At 42.2% G+C, this 16,683-nt stretch overlaps 1 protein-coding gene across 8 annotated transcripts in view; it reads right to left on the bottom strand.

Annotated features, from left to right (window-relative positions):
- Window positions 1–16,683, bottom strand: part of shld2 (shieldin complex subunit 2) — a 131,908-nt gene that overhangs the window by 79,462 nt on the left and 35,763 nt on the right. The window contains exon 3 of one of the 8 annotated variants that reach the window (XM_041176164.1): window positions 513–618. The exons of the other annotated variants lie outside the window; for them this stretch is intronic. The gene's annotated coding sequence lies outside the window, so the exon portion shown is untranslated. The remainder of the gene's footprint in view (window positions 1–512; window positions 619–16,683) is intronic. 8 annotated transcript variants of the gene reach the window in all.

Below are 16,683 nucleotides of genomic sequence, written 5' to 3'. Positions count from 1 at the left end.
GCTTTTTTAACCGTGCCCTCAACCTGTCCTGCCAAATTCAGTGACTTATGTACATATACACTCAAGTCTCTTTGTTCTTGTACCCCTTTAGAGTTGTACCCTTTATTTTATACTATCTCTCCATGTTCTCCACGTAAAGCACTAATTTGACACGCCTTCTGCAATTTTCACACCACTTGTTTCCTTCCTTCATCTATATTTTAAGAACACCAAAATATATTCAGAAGGTAAGAATTGTTTATACCTTATTGAGTGCTATTTTGATAAATTTCTTTAATGAGAAATAATTTGTGTACAGGTTTTGCTTCAGTTGTTCGCTTCTGAAATATAATTCACGAAACAGTACTTGTCATACAAATTTCAGAATTTAGTGTTGTTAAGGTGACAATTCAGTAGCAGCAACAAGTTACACTTTTGATACTGAAGCTAAAATTATTTTGACCTCAATCCACAGTAAAATGGCCAAGTTTCACTCATCACTTTATTTGCTGCTCCTGAGCATCAATGCTTACCTCGCTGCCTGCTGCTCCCCTCTCTTCATAAAATTCTCAGCTCCCTTCTTTCCAGCCTCAATCCTGTCCATCTTCTACAGTGCCATTAAATGTCAGCCCTGCTTCCCTGAAATGGCACCAAAGAGAAGCTATCTGCTCCAAGTGCACATGATTGCAGTAATCAAAGAAAGCACTGTAGTACTGTCACGTATTAAAAGGTCAAAGAGTCAAACTGGAGATAGATGCAAGCTGACAGGAAATCTGGGGTTAAAGAACTATAATGTTTATTTGGTATTCCATGAAATATTCCATTGACATATTTGGCTGCTGATAGTAACATGCCAGCTTAAAATTTAAATATGTTGGGTAAAATATTCATTGCCTTCACACAATTTTCTGATATTCCTGCCAGAATAACACTATTTCAACAACACTCCCATATAAAGTGGAAACTCATGTTTGCTAAGTCTAAGCTGTTGATAGAGACTTCAGCGATGATTGAAGACTGCAAGGGGAATTAATGAGGAAACAGTTAACATTTGTTTCCTTCTATAAATGGGGTTTCCACTGGACTTTTAGGGAAGTTACAGTGTTGAGACGGGAGAGCTCTGAGCAAATTCCAGGTCTTTGTTTCCTCTTATTTTAACTTAGGTGACTGGTATCTTTGACATTTTTCTTTGAACCTCGTTATTATGGCCGCAATGGTTTTTTTCATGGTAATTCCTCTGTATCTGTATTTTTTGAGGAAGAGGATGATCATCATAAGTGATGCCAGGCTGGCCAGGGTGCACCCGTCACACAGGGGTATCTCTATAATTGCATTTAAAGATTGAAAGACATATATAGCCATTATGCTATGATTCATAAGGAAAGGTGTAATGGAGCACAGCATATTGACCTGCAGCTAAATATCCAGAGCCATGAAACTCCCAGTGCCTGTGAAGGTCACAAAGGCCTTTCACTACACATACGAATCATTTCAACGTGCTACAGGTGACCTCACATAAGTCAATCTGCAATGCAGGGATGTATAAGCAAATGACTCATGGATTATTTCCTTGAATAAGCTCCTCTCCAATGGACAACTGGCAGCGTCATGAGAGGACTGTGCCATTTTATCAATTAGCAAGGATCCTGAATGTCTAGCCAATTATATATTGCATTGTCCGTTGCACAATATATTACCCACACGAGCGGGAAAGGATTCAATTTTCTGAATAGTCAGCTTGTTAGCAATATCAGACCTGGATTATGCAAGTCACTGATCAGCTCCTAGATGTCAACTGTGTTTGATCTTGGTGGCTGCGTGATCAATTTTATCTCTGCTGTGCATCGTGGCTGTCTCAAAGATGTTCTGAATCAGGGATGAAGAGGGTAGTCTTGGTCTCCTAGAAATAATCCTTGCTGTTACCCTTCTTCAAATAATCCTGCCTTAAAATGGGCATGTGATGACTACCGCTTGGGAAGCTGGCATTCAACGACAATTTATATACTGTCCCTAATAAGATGTCCCAAGCACCTCACAGTAGCATCAGAAGATTGGTGAAGATTTTTAGCAGGGGCGACAAGATGTCTGGTCACAGTAAAACTGGAGGGAAAAGGTGAGCCAAGGCCAGGACTCGCTCTTCCAGAGCTGGTCTCCAGTTCCCAGTATCCACCGGCTGCTGTGCAAGGGTCGTTATGCCAAGCATGTCGGGGTTGGAGCCCCCGTCTACCTGGCCACCGGCCTCAAGTACCTGACGGCCGAGATCCTCAAGCTGGCCGGTAATGCGGCCCAGGACAACAAGAAAATCCACATCATCCTCCGCCACCTGCAGCACGCCACCGGCAATGACGAGGAGCTCAACAAGTTGCTGGGAGGGGTCACCATAGCAGAGGGTGGAGTCCTGCCCAACATCCAGGTTGTGCTGCTGCCCAAGAAAACTTGGCACCTCAGCAAGGCTTATGCCTGAAGGGGTGAGATGAGAAAAGATCAAACAAAATTTGACATCTTGCCACATGGAGATATTTTGACAGGTGACCAAAAGCTTGGTCAAAAAAGTAGGTTTTAAATAGTGTCTTAATGAGGAACCAAGAGATAGAAAGCCAGAGATTCATGCTCTTGTTTTAATGGAATGTAAGTTCTTGACATTCATAAAGATGGTGGGATAGTCTGCTACATATGGGCAGACTCAAGGCAGAAAGCAGTCCCATCAGGCATTTCTAGAAATTACATGCACATTCATAAGCATTGTATTTCAACGCATTATACTTAAAAATGAAGCTTATGGTTGTTTGAACAGTGGGCACTTCAGCAAATCAGATGACCTATCAACACAACTTCAGCTGGAACATGTACAACCTAGTGGAACACCGAGAATTGATCTTAGGGCTCTTAAATGTTGGAAATGCAACAAATTGGAGGAAAAAAATTAAGCAAGGTTCGAGAGGCAAGATGGGGAACCATGAGCGGTATCAGAAATTAATGGAAATGTGTAGCAGTATGATCATTATGAACAAGGATCAAGTGGAAAGACTGAGTGGCACAGGATTGTAGTCCAACACTGGTGTGAAGTGATCAGATTCTGGGAGGCAAACATATTTGTGGCATTTTGGTGTAATGCTGCACCCTGGACCAAAGTACGGCTAGAATGCCTACCATGTGTGAGAAAGAACTAGGAGTTCCAGCCTCATTGTAGTCTGGGCATTGTTAAGGAATGACTTAAATATTAATGTAACAGTGTAGTCACTAGGTGCAAGGCCAGAGCTCAAAAACATAGTCAAATAACAAAGGATCAGTGCATCAGTTACAGTGGATGATGGTAGCACTGGGCAGAGGACGGGGCATTCATCAAACTGCACCAGGTCACATCCCATTCTGGCCGTTTTGAGCTGTATTTCTAATTATGATTGTAAGAATATCTTTCTGTAAAATTTGTATTTAATGTGAATAAAACCAATTGATTTAAAAATTTAAAGCCTTGCTTGAAGTTAGAGCTCTGATTACCCTAATGAGTAAAGAAAGTTACATAAAACCCTAGAGATTGTAACATTCATTCCTTACACATCTGTAGAATTTACAGATACCCAATTTTTTTTAGAAGCAAATTATAACTACTCTCTTCACCACAATGAAAGAATTTGGGAAATATGTAACTCAAATATGGAACTCATTCAAGATGGCTCACTGATATATTCTGCTAGGCTACCAGAGAACTGATTGTTCTCAACAACTTTTCATTGTGACCACTTAAGGATCAGATTGTTTCTATCTCCAGGAAGTAGAAGTGTGGTTAAATAATGTTTTTACAGCTTTGTAATATACAGGGACAGAGCCTTCATGTGAGAGGCATAATGCCTATTTTAGCATTAGCTATTTACTGATTGTATACTGTTACTTTTTACTTTTTACATGGCACTTTATCGCTAATGGTAAGTGAAGCAATCCAATGGAATTGTCCAAATTGATCAACTTAACACCTTGAGTGAACCCTCCAGTCCTCATTAGCCACTGAATGGTGAGAACCTAATTTCTAGCATGAATCTTCAAATACCATCATAAAATCATAGAATCTTATAGCACAAAAGGAGGCTATTCAGCCCATCAGCCTGGGTTGGGTTGTTGAAAAAGCTGTCCAACTTAGTCCTACACCCCAGATCTCCTGTTTATCTGGTACAGTAGGACTACGGCTATAAAAATCGGTCATAAGCCCACTCAGAATTTCAAATTCTAAAACTGTAATAGATATCCGGACAGTGTTTGGCTGGTGACTTTTGAATTAGATTCGTGCATCTCACCAATGTTATTGTTGTTAATGTTATTACAGTCAATAACGCTACCAGATTATCTAATTATTATTTCATTGTTGTTTATGGGAACTTGCTGTGGTGCAAATTGGCTGCTGCGTTTCCTACTTTAAGATAAAGATATGCTTGCAACTACAGGCCAGTCAATTTAACCGGGGATATTGTATGATTTATTAACCGCGCTCTCAACCTGTCCTGCCACCTTCAATGACTTATGCACATATACACCCAGGTCCCTCTGCTCCTGCAGAGAACAGAGAACAGAGGTGGGGGAACTTCTAGAAACAATAATTCTGGACAAAACTAAAGTCATGAGGACAAATGTGGGTTAATTAAGGAAAGCCAGCATAAATTTCTTGAGGGAAAATCACATTTAACTAACTTGCTGGAGTTTCTTGACAAGGTAACAGAGTGGGTTGATGAGGGAGGGCAATGCTGTTGACATAGTGTACATGGATTTCCAAAAGGTGTTTGATGCAAAGCTGCACAACAGACTTGTGAGCAAAGTAACAGCTCATGGAATAAAAGGGAAAATAGCAACATAGAAACAGAATTAGCTGAGTGACAGGAAACAGAGAATAGTGGTTAATGGATCTTTTTCCTGTTGGAGGAAGGTTTGTAGTGGCGTTCCCCAGGGGTTAGTGCTGGAACCCTTGCTTTTCCTGATATATACGTATGAATGACCTAGATCTTGGTGCACAGGGCACAATTTCAAAGTTTGAAGATGATACAAAACTTGGAAGCATTGTGAACTTTGTGAAGAATAGTGTAAAACTTCAAAAGGGCATAGAAAAGTTGGGGGAATGGGTGGACGAGTGGCAGACAAAGTTAAATGCGGAATGATTCACTTTGGTAGGAAGAACATGGAGACACAATATAAAATAAAGAGTACAAATCTAAAGGGGGTGCAGGAGCAGAGGGACCTGGGTGTATATGTGCATAAGTCATTGAAGGTGGCAGGACAGGTTGAGAGCGCGGTTAATAAATCATACAATATCCCCGGTTAATAAAGCATACAATATCCCAGACTTTATTAACAGAGGCATAGAGAACAAGCGCAAGGAGATTATGTTGAACTTGTTTAAGTCTAGCCTCAGCTGGAGTATCGTGTCCAGTTCTGGGAACTGCACTTTAAGAAGGATGTGAAGGCATTAGAGAGGGTGCAGAAAAGATTCAAGAGAATGGTTCCAGGGATGAGGAGCTTCAATTATGAAGATAGATTGTAGAAGTTAGGATAGTTTTCCTTAGAGAAAAGAAGACAGGAGATTTGATAGAGGTATTCAAAACCTTGAGGGATCTGGACAGAGTAAACTGAAAGACAGTGTTACCACTCATGAAACAATCGAGAACAAGAAGGAGCAGATTTAAAGAAATTAGTAAAAGAAGCAAAAGTGATATGAGGAAATACTTTTTCACGCGGCGAGTGGTTAGGGTCTGGAATGCACTCCCTGAGTGGGTGGTGAAGGAAGGTTCAATTGAAGCATTCAAAAGGGAATTAGACTTCTAATTGAAAAGGAAGAATGTACAGGGTTACAGGGAGAAGACAGGGGAATGCACTTGGTGAGTCGCTCATTCGAAGGGCCGGTGCAGACATGATGAGCTGAATAGCCTCCTTCTGCACCAAAACAATTCTGTGATTACAACAGTGACTACACTTTAAAAGTACTTCATTGTTTGTAAAGCACTTGGTGATATCCTTTTGTTTTTGAAATAAGCTATATAAATGCAAGTCTTTATCTTTTTTCTGACCAATCTTTCATATGTAGCTTGTTGAATGTGGAACTGAGTCACACTGAGAACTAGGTCAGTAGTTTACTTAACCATAAAGGAGGGAGATGGTACATCATGGCCAAGCCCAATTCCATCCTAACCTGGCATCTATAAATGCACATTTTCAGTCAGAATAATAGAACAAAAAGAAACAGAAATCCTAGCTGTTTGTATTTCCTTAGCTCAAACACTTTGAGGACCAATTAATGGACCAATTGCTTTCCAAGCTGAGATCAGTTAACTCAGGCACAGATCAGGAATCCAATCTGTACCTGAGCCATTGGAAGAGCTTTCAAGATAAGATTCATTTTGTGATCTAACTTATTTGGTTTTACTTTCTTGCTTACTTCCAAAGCAATTAAAAAAGAATGTTAGTGTGGTTACGACGTGAGTCTGTGACTATAAATATACAACATTGTGTTGTATGCCAGTATTCAGGAAATAACTTTATTGATGAGACTCGCCCCCAAATGACTCCAACACAAATCCTAGGCCTAGATGTGAGAAAAGTTAACTTTTGTGAGGGTAGTGCACAATTATAACAAATGGATGCTTTTTGCTCCAAATTATCTTCAAACCTCCTCCCTTGAAGATGATTCACGTTAAGATAGGATTCCACAACCATCAGGAACCTTCTGACAGACTACACAAGTTGCAAACTTCATGCAGGCAAATCTTCATGAAAGAGCATCACTGCCTGCCCTTGTCTGACATGCACTTTTCCTTCGCAATTTCACTGTGTCCGAAGCAGCAATGTAAGCTGATTTATTCCCCCCTCTCTTTGAGGCACTGATGCCAACCGCAATGTTCCTTATGCAGTCTTGGGCTGACATCAGTTAACTCAGCACTAAGAGGAATTCATGGTTTGTATGAGTCAATACTACGCTACACATTTACCACTGAGCCCCAGTCTTTCAAAGTCAATCTTTTCTGTTAAATGAAGTTGCTTCCGATAGCACTGTACAGATTGGTTCTATTTAAATCCTCTTATTGTATAGTCTCATTCCCAGTTTCATCACACTTGTGATGAAAAAAATGACAAAATTAATTTGCCCTGGTGCTGTATACATTACTGAGGCTGGATCTCAGCAAGCATCATTTCCAGGTCTATGAGCAGCATTACTGTTAGTCTTGCCATCACAACATCTGGCCAGTGCTGCAGCAAAATCAAGCACTTTAGTTTACAATACTGCAGGGGATTACTGTGTCAAACCTCAAGGAAAATGATTTGTTAGTTGATTAAAATATACAAAGACTGAAAAAACTAAAATCTACAAAGCATAAAGAAATTCAATGCTGCTTTTAAGTAGTAAAACAGAGAATGTATTTGCCCATTGCCAAGTCCACCACATAAATCTAAATATTTAAAAGCATGTCACATTTTACATGTGTTGTCATCCCATTAAGTCTGTCTATAAAAGAAAATAAATCCAGCATCAGGTTTTTCTGATTGCCTCAAATAAGGAACTTAACCATATCAATTCACCGATTCACAGATGGATTCCACACAATACCAACCCACTGAAATGCTAGGCTTAAACCAATTTCAAAGTGGTTTCAGCCAGGGCCTTAATTTCTGAGCCCATTGACTACAAAGCCATATAATTACATAAGAAAAGTATTTTTTAAATTCCTACTGAAAGCATTGAACTTATCCATAAAAAGTTAGTAATTCATTTTTTCTTATTCGTTCATGGGATGTGGGCATTGCTGGCTGGGCCAACATTTATTGACAAGGTGGCAGCAAACTGCCTTCTTAAACCGCTGCAGTCCATGTGTTGTAGGAACACGCGCAGTGCAGTTAAGAAGCGATTTCCAAGATTTTCATCCAGCAACAGTAAAGGAACGGCGATATAGTTCCAAGTCAGGATGGTGTGTGGCTTGGAGGGAAACTTGAAGGTGGTGATGTTCCATGCTTCTGCTGCCCTTGACCTTCCCAGGTGGTAGAGATTGTGGGTTTGGAAGATGTTGTCGAAGGATCCTTGGTGCGTTGCTGCAGTGCATCTTGTAGATTGTACACACTGCTGCCACTGTGCGTCAGTGAAGGAAGGAGTGAATGTTTATTGTGGTGGGGTGCCATTCAAGTGGGCTGCTGTGTCTTGGATGGTGTTGAGCTCCTTGAATGTTGTTGGAGCTGCACTTATCCAGGCAAGTGGAGAATACTCCATCACATTCTTGACTTGTGCCTTGTAGATGATGGACAGGCTTTGGGGAGTTAGGAGGTGAGTCACTTGTCACAGGATTCCTAGCCTTTCACCTGCTCTTAAAGCCACAGTATTTATTTGGCCGGTCCAGTTCAGTTTCTGGTCAACGGGAACCACCAGGATGTTGACATCAGGGGAATTCAGCGATGGTAATGCCACTGAATGTCACGGGGACATAGTTCATTCTCATTGCCTAGCACTTCTGCAGCACGAATGTTACTTAACACTTATCAGCCCAAGCCTGAATATTGCCAGGTCTTGCTGCATATGGGCACAGATTACTTCAGTGTCTGAGGAGTCGCGAATGGTGCTGAACATTATGCAATCATCTGCAGGCATCCCCACTTCTGACCTTATGATGGAGGGAAGGTTATTGATGAAGCAGCCGAAGATGGTTGGGCCTGGGCCACTACCCTGAGGCACTCCTGCTGCGATCTCCCAGGACTGAGATGATTGACCTCCAACAACCACAACCATCTTCCTTTGTGCGAGGTATGACTCCAACCAGTGGAGAGTTTTCCCCATGATTCCCATTGAATCCAGTTTTGCTAGGGCTTCTTGACGTCCACACTCAGTCAAATGCAGCCTTGATATCAAAAGCAATCACTCTCACCTCACCACCTGAGATCAGCTCTTTTGTCCATGTTTGAACCAAGGCTGTAATGAGGTCAGGAGCTGAGTGGCCCTGGCGGAACCCAAACTGGGCATCAATGAGCAGGTTATTGCTGAATAAGCAGCACTTGATACCACTGCCGACAATACTTTCCACCACTCTGCACATGATGAAGAGTTTCATTTCATTGCAAAATTATCTTTGCCATCTATTTTTTCTTTATCCTTTCATGGCATGTGGGCGTCACTGGCAAGGCCAGCATTTTTTGCCCATTCCCTATTGCACTTGTAACACAAAACTTGGAAGCATGTGGACTATGATGAAGTTCAAAGCAGAGAAATGTGAAGTGATTCATTTTGGTAGTAAGAACATGAAGACAATATAAAATAAAGAGTACAATTCTAAAGGGGGTTCAGGGGCAGAGGTATCTGGATTTATACGTGCATAAATCATCAAAGTTGGAAGGTTGAAAGAACAATTAAAAAAGCATACAGTAAACTATTAATGGGGGCATAGAGTACAGGAGCAAGGAGGTTAGGTTGAATTTGTGTAAGTCACTTGTTCAGCCTCAGCTAGAGTACTGTATCCAGTTCTGGATGGCGCAGTAGGTAGGATGTGAAGGCACTAGAGGGGGTACAGAAAATATTCACAAGAATGGTTCCAGGGGTGAGGAACTTAAGTTATGAAGGTAGATTGGAGAAGTTAGCACTGTTTTCCTTAGAGAAAGGAAGGTTGAGAGGAGATTTGATAAAGCTATTCAAAATCACGAGGGGTCTGACAGAGTAGATAGGGAGAAACTGTCCCCACTTGTGAAAGGGTCAAAGACACGAGGGCACAGATTTGAAGTAATTGGTATAAGAAGCAAAAATGACATGAGGAAACACTTCAAGGGAGGAGATTGCTGGGGCCTTGACAGAAATCTTTGTATCCTCACTGGCTACGGGTGAGGTCCAGAGGACTGGAGAATGGCCAAAGTTGTTCCAATGTTTAAGAAGGGTAGCAGGGATAATCCAGGAAATTACAGGCCAGTGAGCCTTACGTCAGTGGTAGGGAAATTATTGGAGAAGATTCTTTGTGACAGGAAGCAAATGGGCGTATTAGTGAGAGGCAGCATGGTTTTGTGAAGGTGAGGTCGTGTCTCACTAACTTGATCGAGTTTTTCGAGGAAGTGACAAAGATGATCGACGATGGAAGGGCAGTGGATGTTATATACATGGATTTCAGTAAGGCCTTTGACAAGGTCCCTCATAGCAGAAGGTAAAGTCGCACGGGATCAGAGGTGAGCTGGCAAGATGGATACAGAATTGGCTTGGTCATAGAAAACAGAGGGTAGCAGTGGAAGGGTGCTTTTCTGAATGGAGAGCTGTGACTAGTGGAGTTCCACAGGGATCAGTGCTGGGACCTTTGCTGTTTGTAGTATACATAAATGATTTGGAGGAAAATGTAACTGTGCTAATTAATAAATTTGCAGACGACACTAAGGTTGGAGGAGTTGCAGATAGTGAAGAGGATTGTCAAAGGATACAACGGGATATAGATCAGTTGGAGACTTGGGCGGAGAAATGGCAGATGGAGTTTAATCCGGACAAATGCGAGGTAATGTATTTTGGAAGGTCTAATACAGGCAGGAATTATACAGTAAATGGCAGAAGTCTTAAGTGCATCGACGGGCAGAGGGATCTGGGTGTACAGGTCCACGGGTCACTGAAAGTGGCAACGCAGGTGGATAAGGTAGTCAGGAAAGCATATGGCATGCTTGCCTTCATCCACAGGGGTATTGAGTATAAAAGCTGGGAAGTCATGCTGCAGCTGTATAGAACCTTGGTTAGACCACGCTTGTAATATTGCGTGAAATTCTGGTCGCCACATTACCAGAAGGATATGGAGGCATTGGAGAGGGTGCAGAGGAGGTTTACCAGGATGCTGTCTGGTCTGGAGGTTATTAGCTATGAGGAGAGATTGGAGAAACTCGGATTGTTCTCACTAGAGCAATGGAGATTGAGGGGCGACTTGATAGAAGTTTACAAAATTATGAGCGGCGTGGACAGAGTAGATAGTCAGAAGCTTTTTCCCAGGGTGGAAGAGTCAGTTACTAGGGGACATAGATTTAAGGTGAGAGGAGAAAACTATAGAGGGGATGTGCGGGGCAAGTTTTTTACGCAGAGGATAGTGAGTGTCTGGAATTCGCTGCCAGAGGAGGTGATGGAAGCAGGTACGAGAAGCAGCTTGACAAATACATGAATAGGATGGGAGTAGCGGGATACGGACCCCAGAAGTGCAAAATGTTTTAGTTGCCAGGCAATATGATCGGCACAGGCTTGGAGGGCCGAAGGGCCTGTTCCTGTGCTGTACTTTTCTTTGTTCTTTTTCACACAGCAAGTGATTAGGGTTTGGAAATACCTGCCTGAGAGTGTGGTGGAGGCAAGTTCAATTGAAGCATTCCAAAGGGAATTAGACTATGATCTGAAAAGGAAGAATATGCAGGGTAACAGGGAGAAGATAGGGGAATGGGACAAGGTGAGTGGCTCACTCAGAGATCTACTGCAGAAGGAGGTCATTTGGTCCATAGCGTTTGCACTGGTTCTCTGAAAGAACATTTCACCAAGTCCCACTCCCCTGCCTTATCCCCGTAACCTTGCACATTCTCTCTTTTCATGTAGCAATCCAATTCCCTTTTGAATACCTCGATCAAACCTGCTTCCACTGCCCTTTCAAGAAGTTCGTTCCAGACCCCAACCACCCTCTGGTTGAGAAATTTTTCCTCACATTTACTCCTTTTGACAATTATTTTGAATCTGTGCCCTCTAGTACTTGATGTACTCTTGAGTGGGAACAATTTCTCACTATTTACCCCGTCCATACCGCCAAGATCTTGAATACTCCTATCAAGTCGCCTCTCAGCCATCTTTTCTCCAAGGAAAACAGTCCCAGCCTCCCCAATCTTTCCTCATAGCTACAGCTGCTTATCCCAGGAATCATTCTTGTGAAGCTCTGCTGTACTTTCTCCAATGCCTTTGCATCCTTCCTGAAGTATGGCACCCAGAAAAGGACGCAGTACTCCAGATGAGGCCTAACTAGTATCTTATACAAGTTCAACATGACCTCCTTACTCTTGTATTCAATGCCCCTATTAATAAAGCCTAAGATACTGTATGCTTTATTAATTGCTCTCTCAACATGCCCTGCCATCTTCAATGACCTATGTACGTATACACTGAGATCCCTTTGTTCCTGCAGCTTCTTTAGAGGCTCTTCCTTTATTTTATACTCTCATCATATCTTTGCTGCCAAAACAAATCAGCTCACACTTCTGGAGTGAATTGAATTGGCTGAAGACTGGCATCTGTGATGCAGGAGGCAAGGAGGAGGCCAAGGTGAATCATCTACTCAGTACTTCTGGCTGAAGGTAGTTGCAAATGTCTTAGCCTTGTCTTTTGCACTGATGTGCTAGGTTCCCTCATCATTGAGGATGGGGATATTTGTGGAGCTTCCTCCTCCAGTTGGTTATTTAATTGTCTACCACCATTCATGACGTGTGGAAGGACTGCAGAGCTTTGATCTTTTCCATTGGCTATGAGATCACTTAGCTCTATCAGATACTGCTTCTGCTGTTTGGCATGCAAGTAGTCCTGTGTTGTAGCTTCATCAGGTTGATATCTCATTTTTAGGTATGCCTGGTGCTGCACCCGGCATGCCCTCCTGCACTCTTCATTGAAACAGGGTTGACCCCCATGCCTAAGGTAATGGTAGAGTGGGGGATATGCCAGGCCATGAGGTTACAGATTGTGGTTGTACACAATTCTGCTGCTGCTGATGGCGCCTCATGGATGCCCAGTTTAGCACAGTGGTAGTGCCACACAACATGATGGAGGGTATCCTCAATGTGAAGATGGGACTTTGTCTCCACAAGGACGGTGCAGTGGTCACTCCTACAAATGGTGTCATGGACAGATGAATCTGTGAGAGATAGATTGGTGAGGAAAAGGCCAAGTAGGTTTTTCCCTCTCTTTGGTTCCCTCATGACCTGCCAAAGGCCCAGTCTAGCAGCTACGTCCTTTAGGACTTGGCCAATTCAGTCAGTAGTGGTGCTACCAAGCAACTCTTGCTGATTGACATTGAAGTCTCCCACCCTAAGCACATTCTGTGCCCTTATCACCCTCAGTGCTTCCTCTAAGTTGTGTTCAACATGGAGGAGCTCTGATTCATCAGCTGAGGGGGACAGTTGGTGGTAACCAATAGGTGATTTCCTTGCCCATGTTTGACCTGATGCCATGAGACTTCATGGGGTTCAGAGTCGATGTTGAAGTCTCCCAGGGCAACACCCTCCCAACTGTGTGCCACCTCTAGTGGGTCTGTCCTGTCGGTGGGAAAGGGATACCCATAGCTAGTGATGGTGGTGTCTGGAACAATGTGTAAGGTTCCATGAGTATGACTATGTCAGGCTGTTGGTTGACTAATCTGTGGGACAGCTCTCCCAGTTTTGGCACAAGTTCCCAGATGTTGGTAAGGAGGACTTTGCAGGGTTGACAGGGCTAGGTGTGCCATTGTCATTTCCAGCGCCTAGGTTGATGCTTGGTGATCCATGCGGTTTCATTCCTTTTAGATTTCATAGCAGTTTGATACAACTGAGTGGCTTGCCACTTCAGAGGGCATTTAAAAGTCAGCTACATTGCTGTGGGTTTGGAGTCACATGCAGGCCAGAACTGGGTATGAACAGCTGATTTCCTTCTCTAATAGACATTAGTGAACCAGATGGGTTTTTACAACAACTGACAACGGTTTCATGGTCACCATTAGGCTAGCTTTTAATTCCAAATTTATTACTCGAATTTAAATTCCACCAGCTGCCACAGTGATACTTGAACCAGTGTTGACAAAGCATTAGCCGGCATTACTAGTCCAGTGACATTACCACTACGTTGCCACCTTTCCAATGTTGGAACTCACTACTAAGAGTTTTATTTTTATTCCCGCAGACCTGCTCCTTCCTCTTTAATTCAAAGCTAAAAACATCACCTAGACCTGGTGTGCTAGGGAGGTAGACAAATTGTGTTTTTTTTAGATAATAGCATAATATGAATGAGAGCTTTCATTTAGCGCCTATGAAATTGCAATATCCAGACAAGTTATTTGATATGAGAAACAAGTAGAAAATAATTATTGAATTCAACCAGGGATTTTTAGTTCTTGTTAGAGATATATGTACACCATGAGCACTTCTGATTCCTATCTGCAGTTCTGGGACTGCAAGGCCTTAAAGTGCTCAATGACAATCAGGCAGAGAATTTACAAAAATACAGTCAAGTACAGACAGAGAGAGAGAAAATGAATAAAAAATGCTGGGTCAGAAGGTGCAGTTGCAGTCAGTCAGCAAACCCAAGACCATGGTGAATGGTCATCTGCTCAAGGTGCTGAATATTAAGAGCTAATAATGGATTAATTTCTTCTGATTTCACTTCATGCCAAACATAAAGGCAGCTTTCAGCAATACCTACAAATCTACTTGGTGAATTAAGGAAGGAGTATCTTTTATAATCACATAGATAACATGAGTAATAAAAAGGAGAGGTTTTGAGGAGAAAAGAGATGGGAAGTACTTGCAGCTTTAGCAAAAATTACAAAACTACCATTGGAGTTAAGGCAATAAATTGTGCAATGTACATAATTGAGAAAAAGAGGTTTTAGAGAGAGAAGAACAAAGCTGTCATAAGCATCATAAGCAAATTGTCAAAAGTGGCAGGTAGATAATATTCACATTTTTCAGCATCAGTAAGGTTTTATTTGTGCTAGTCATGCAATATATTGCTTTAATTAACTTGCTGTATTAAAGCCAAGCTAGTGTCATGTCTAAGACTAAGGCCAGTATCCGAAACAGGTTCCAGGTTAGGAACAAGACAATGGGAGAAAATATAATATTGAGCTTATACTAATATTTAACTCTCGAGTTCATAGATTCATGTGTCTTACTAAAATACAGGACACAAGGCCTTTAAAGGGCAGCCTACCGCACCCAGGCAGACAGGGAGGGCTTCTAGGCCTACCCAAAGTGTGGGCCTCACTAGTCTGACACTGGCTCCTGCCACCTGTGGGAACCTGGAGGCCAACTGGAAAATCTCAGTTGACCTCTTTTAATTGGCCTTAAGTGGCCCTTAGCAAGTCGTGTTGGGGGCAGGATAAAGACGGGGAACCAGCATGCTAGCTGTCGAGGTTATTTTTGGCTCCTGCTCACCTCCAATCCCAGCCCTGGCAGCCCAACAAAATCAAGACCACAGTGTCTAAGCCAGGAAGTATAAATCAGAATATTTAGTTTGATGTAAAATCATGAATAGAAAGTGAAATTAAAAGGTGGGATTAAGTGAGAGGCTGATTAAAAAAAAGACTAAAAAATGTAAAATTCTCTGTAGCAAAAGCTTGCAGAAGAGCAGGCAAATCAGACAGCAACTTCTAGATTTCTGCCTTTAACTGCATTTGTGCAGACACTGGATGTTGCTGTCCAATTTATTCCATAATAATGGTAAGTGCTAATAGGTCTCACCATTACTCCTATCACAAAATCTTAGCCAGTAACTCCTGGGGCTCGGTTCCATCAGCTCTGATTGCCCTGGCCAGTAAGACAAGGAAACACACAGGCTCCTTAGACAGCACCTTCCAAACCCATGACCATTACCATCTAAAAGGAGAAGGGCAGCAGACACATGAGAACATCAGCACCTGGAAGTTCATCTCCAAGCCACATGTTATTTGGAAACATATTCACTGTCGCTGGGTCAAAATCCTGGACCTCCCTCCCTAACAGCACCGTGGGTGTGTTTACACCACCACCTTCTCAAGGGCAATTAGGGAAGGGCAATAAATGCTGGCCTAGCCAGTGACGCCCACATACCATGAATGAAAAAAAACTAAATGATCATTTTCCATTCATGAACCGATACCACGCTTGTTGATAAGCTATTCAACCATAGAATGATCTCAGCAAGCCTGATCCTGCCCTTAGTCAGCACCCACTAAACAAAGTAGCTTTTTCAGCTGGGCCTGCTCATTAGCAATCAGGAATGGGAAATAGGGCTTCTTTTCCCTCTTCCTAGATGAAGTGGGCGTACTAAGGCCAGTTATAGAACTCCTACTGATGGCTGGACTAAGATCAGTTTACTCAGTACAGAACCTGGGGCTTCCCTGGTCTGTATGTTTTAGCCAGATAAGCCATCAGTAAGCCTTGGAACTGAGCTTAACTAACCAAAAGGACATAAGAATCACATGCATGCACAGTGTTCTCCATCTTTTTCATCTGAATAGCTAAGTTGGTGTATAACATAACCCAGGATGTTCCTTTGAAATTATTCAGTGGAAGATCTTTGACTCATACTTGTTGACAGTGCACCTGAAAACAGGTTTATTTGCAACTGATTCTAACTTGAAATTCTTTTGAAATAAACTCTGTGTTATGCACATCATATTAAAGTTTTGGCATTATGAAATCAATACACTGAACTCAGCACCATAAATTACAAAAAAATATGTCAAGCACGTAGGGCACAAAGTACAGATCCTAAACAGGTGGTCATGGGTTAAGAGTTCCAGAGCTGCCCGTCACTGACAAATGTCACTTTACTGAGAGCAAATTTTATCACTTTGTGGTTAGACCACAAGAGGGGGTAAGTTAATAAAATAGCTCAGGAATAAATTAATTCTCAAGGCTCTACTGACAGTTTACTGGGTGAAGATACTGCACAATGTGGGTAAAACAAACTGAGCTATTCGCACCAATGGATTCCAGATTCGATTTCTGATCACTATTAGGCTGGCTGATCGCAACCTGGCA

The sequence above is a fragment of the Carcharodon carcharias genome, chromosome 28, assembly GCF_017639515.1.
Source record: "Carcharodon carcharias isolate sCarCar2 chromosome 28, sCarCar2.pri, whole genome shotgun sequence".
Lineage (NCBI taxonomy): Eukaryota > Metazoa > Chordata > Chondrichthyes > Lamniformes > Lamnidae > Carcharodon > Carcharodon carcharias.
This window is presented reverse-complemented; position numbering and strand designations above follow the sequence as displayed.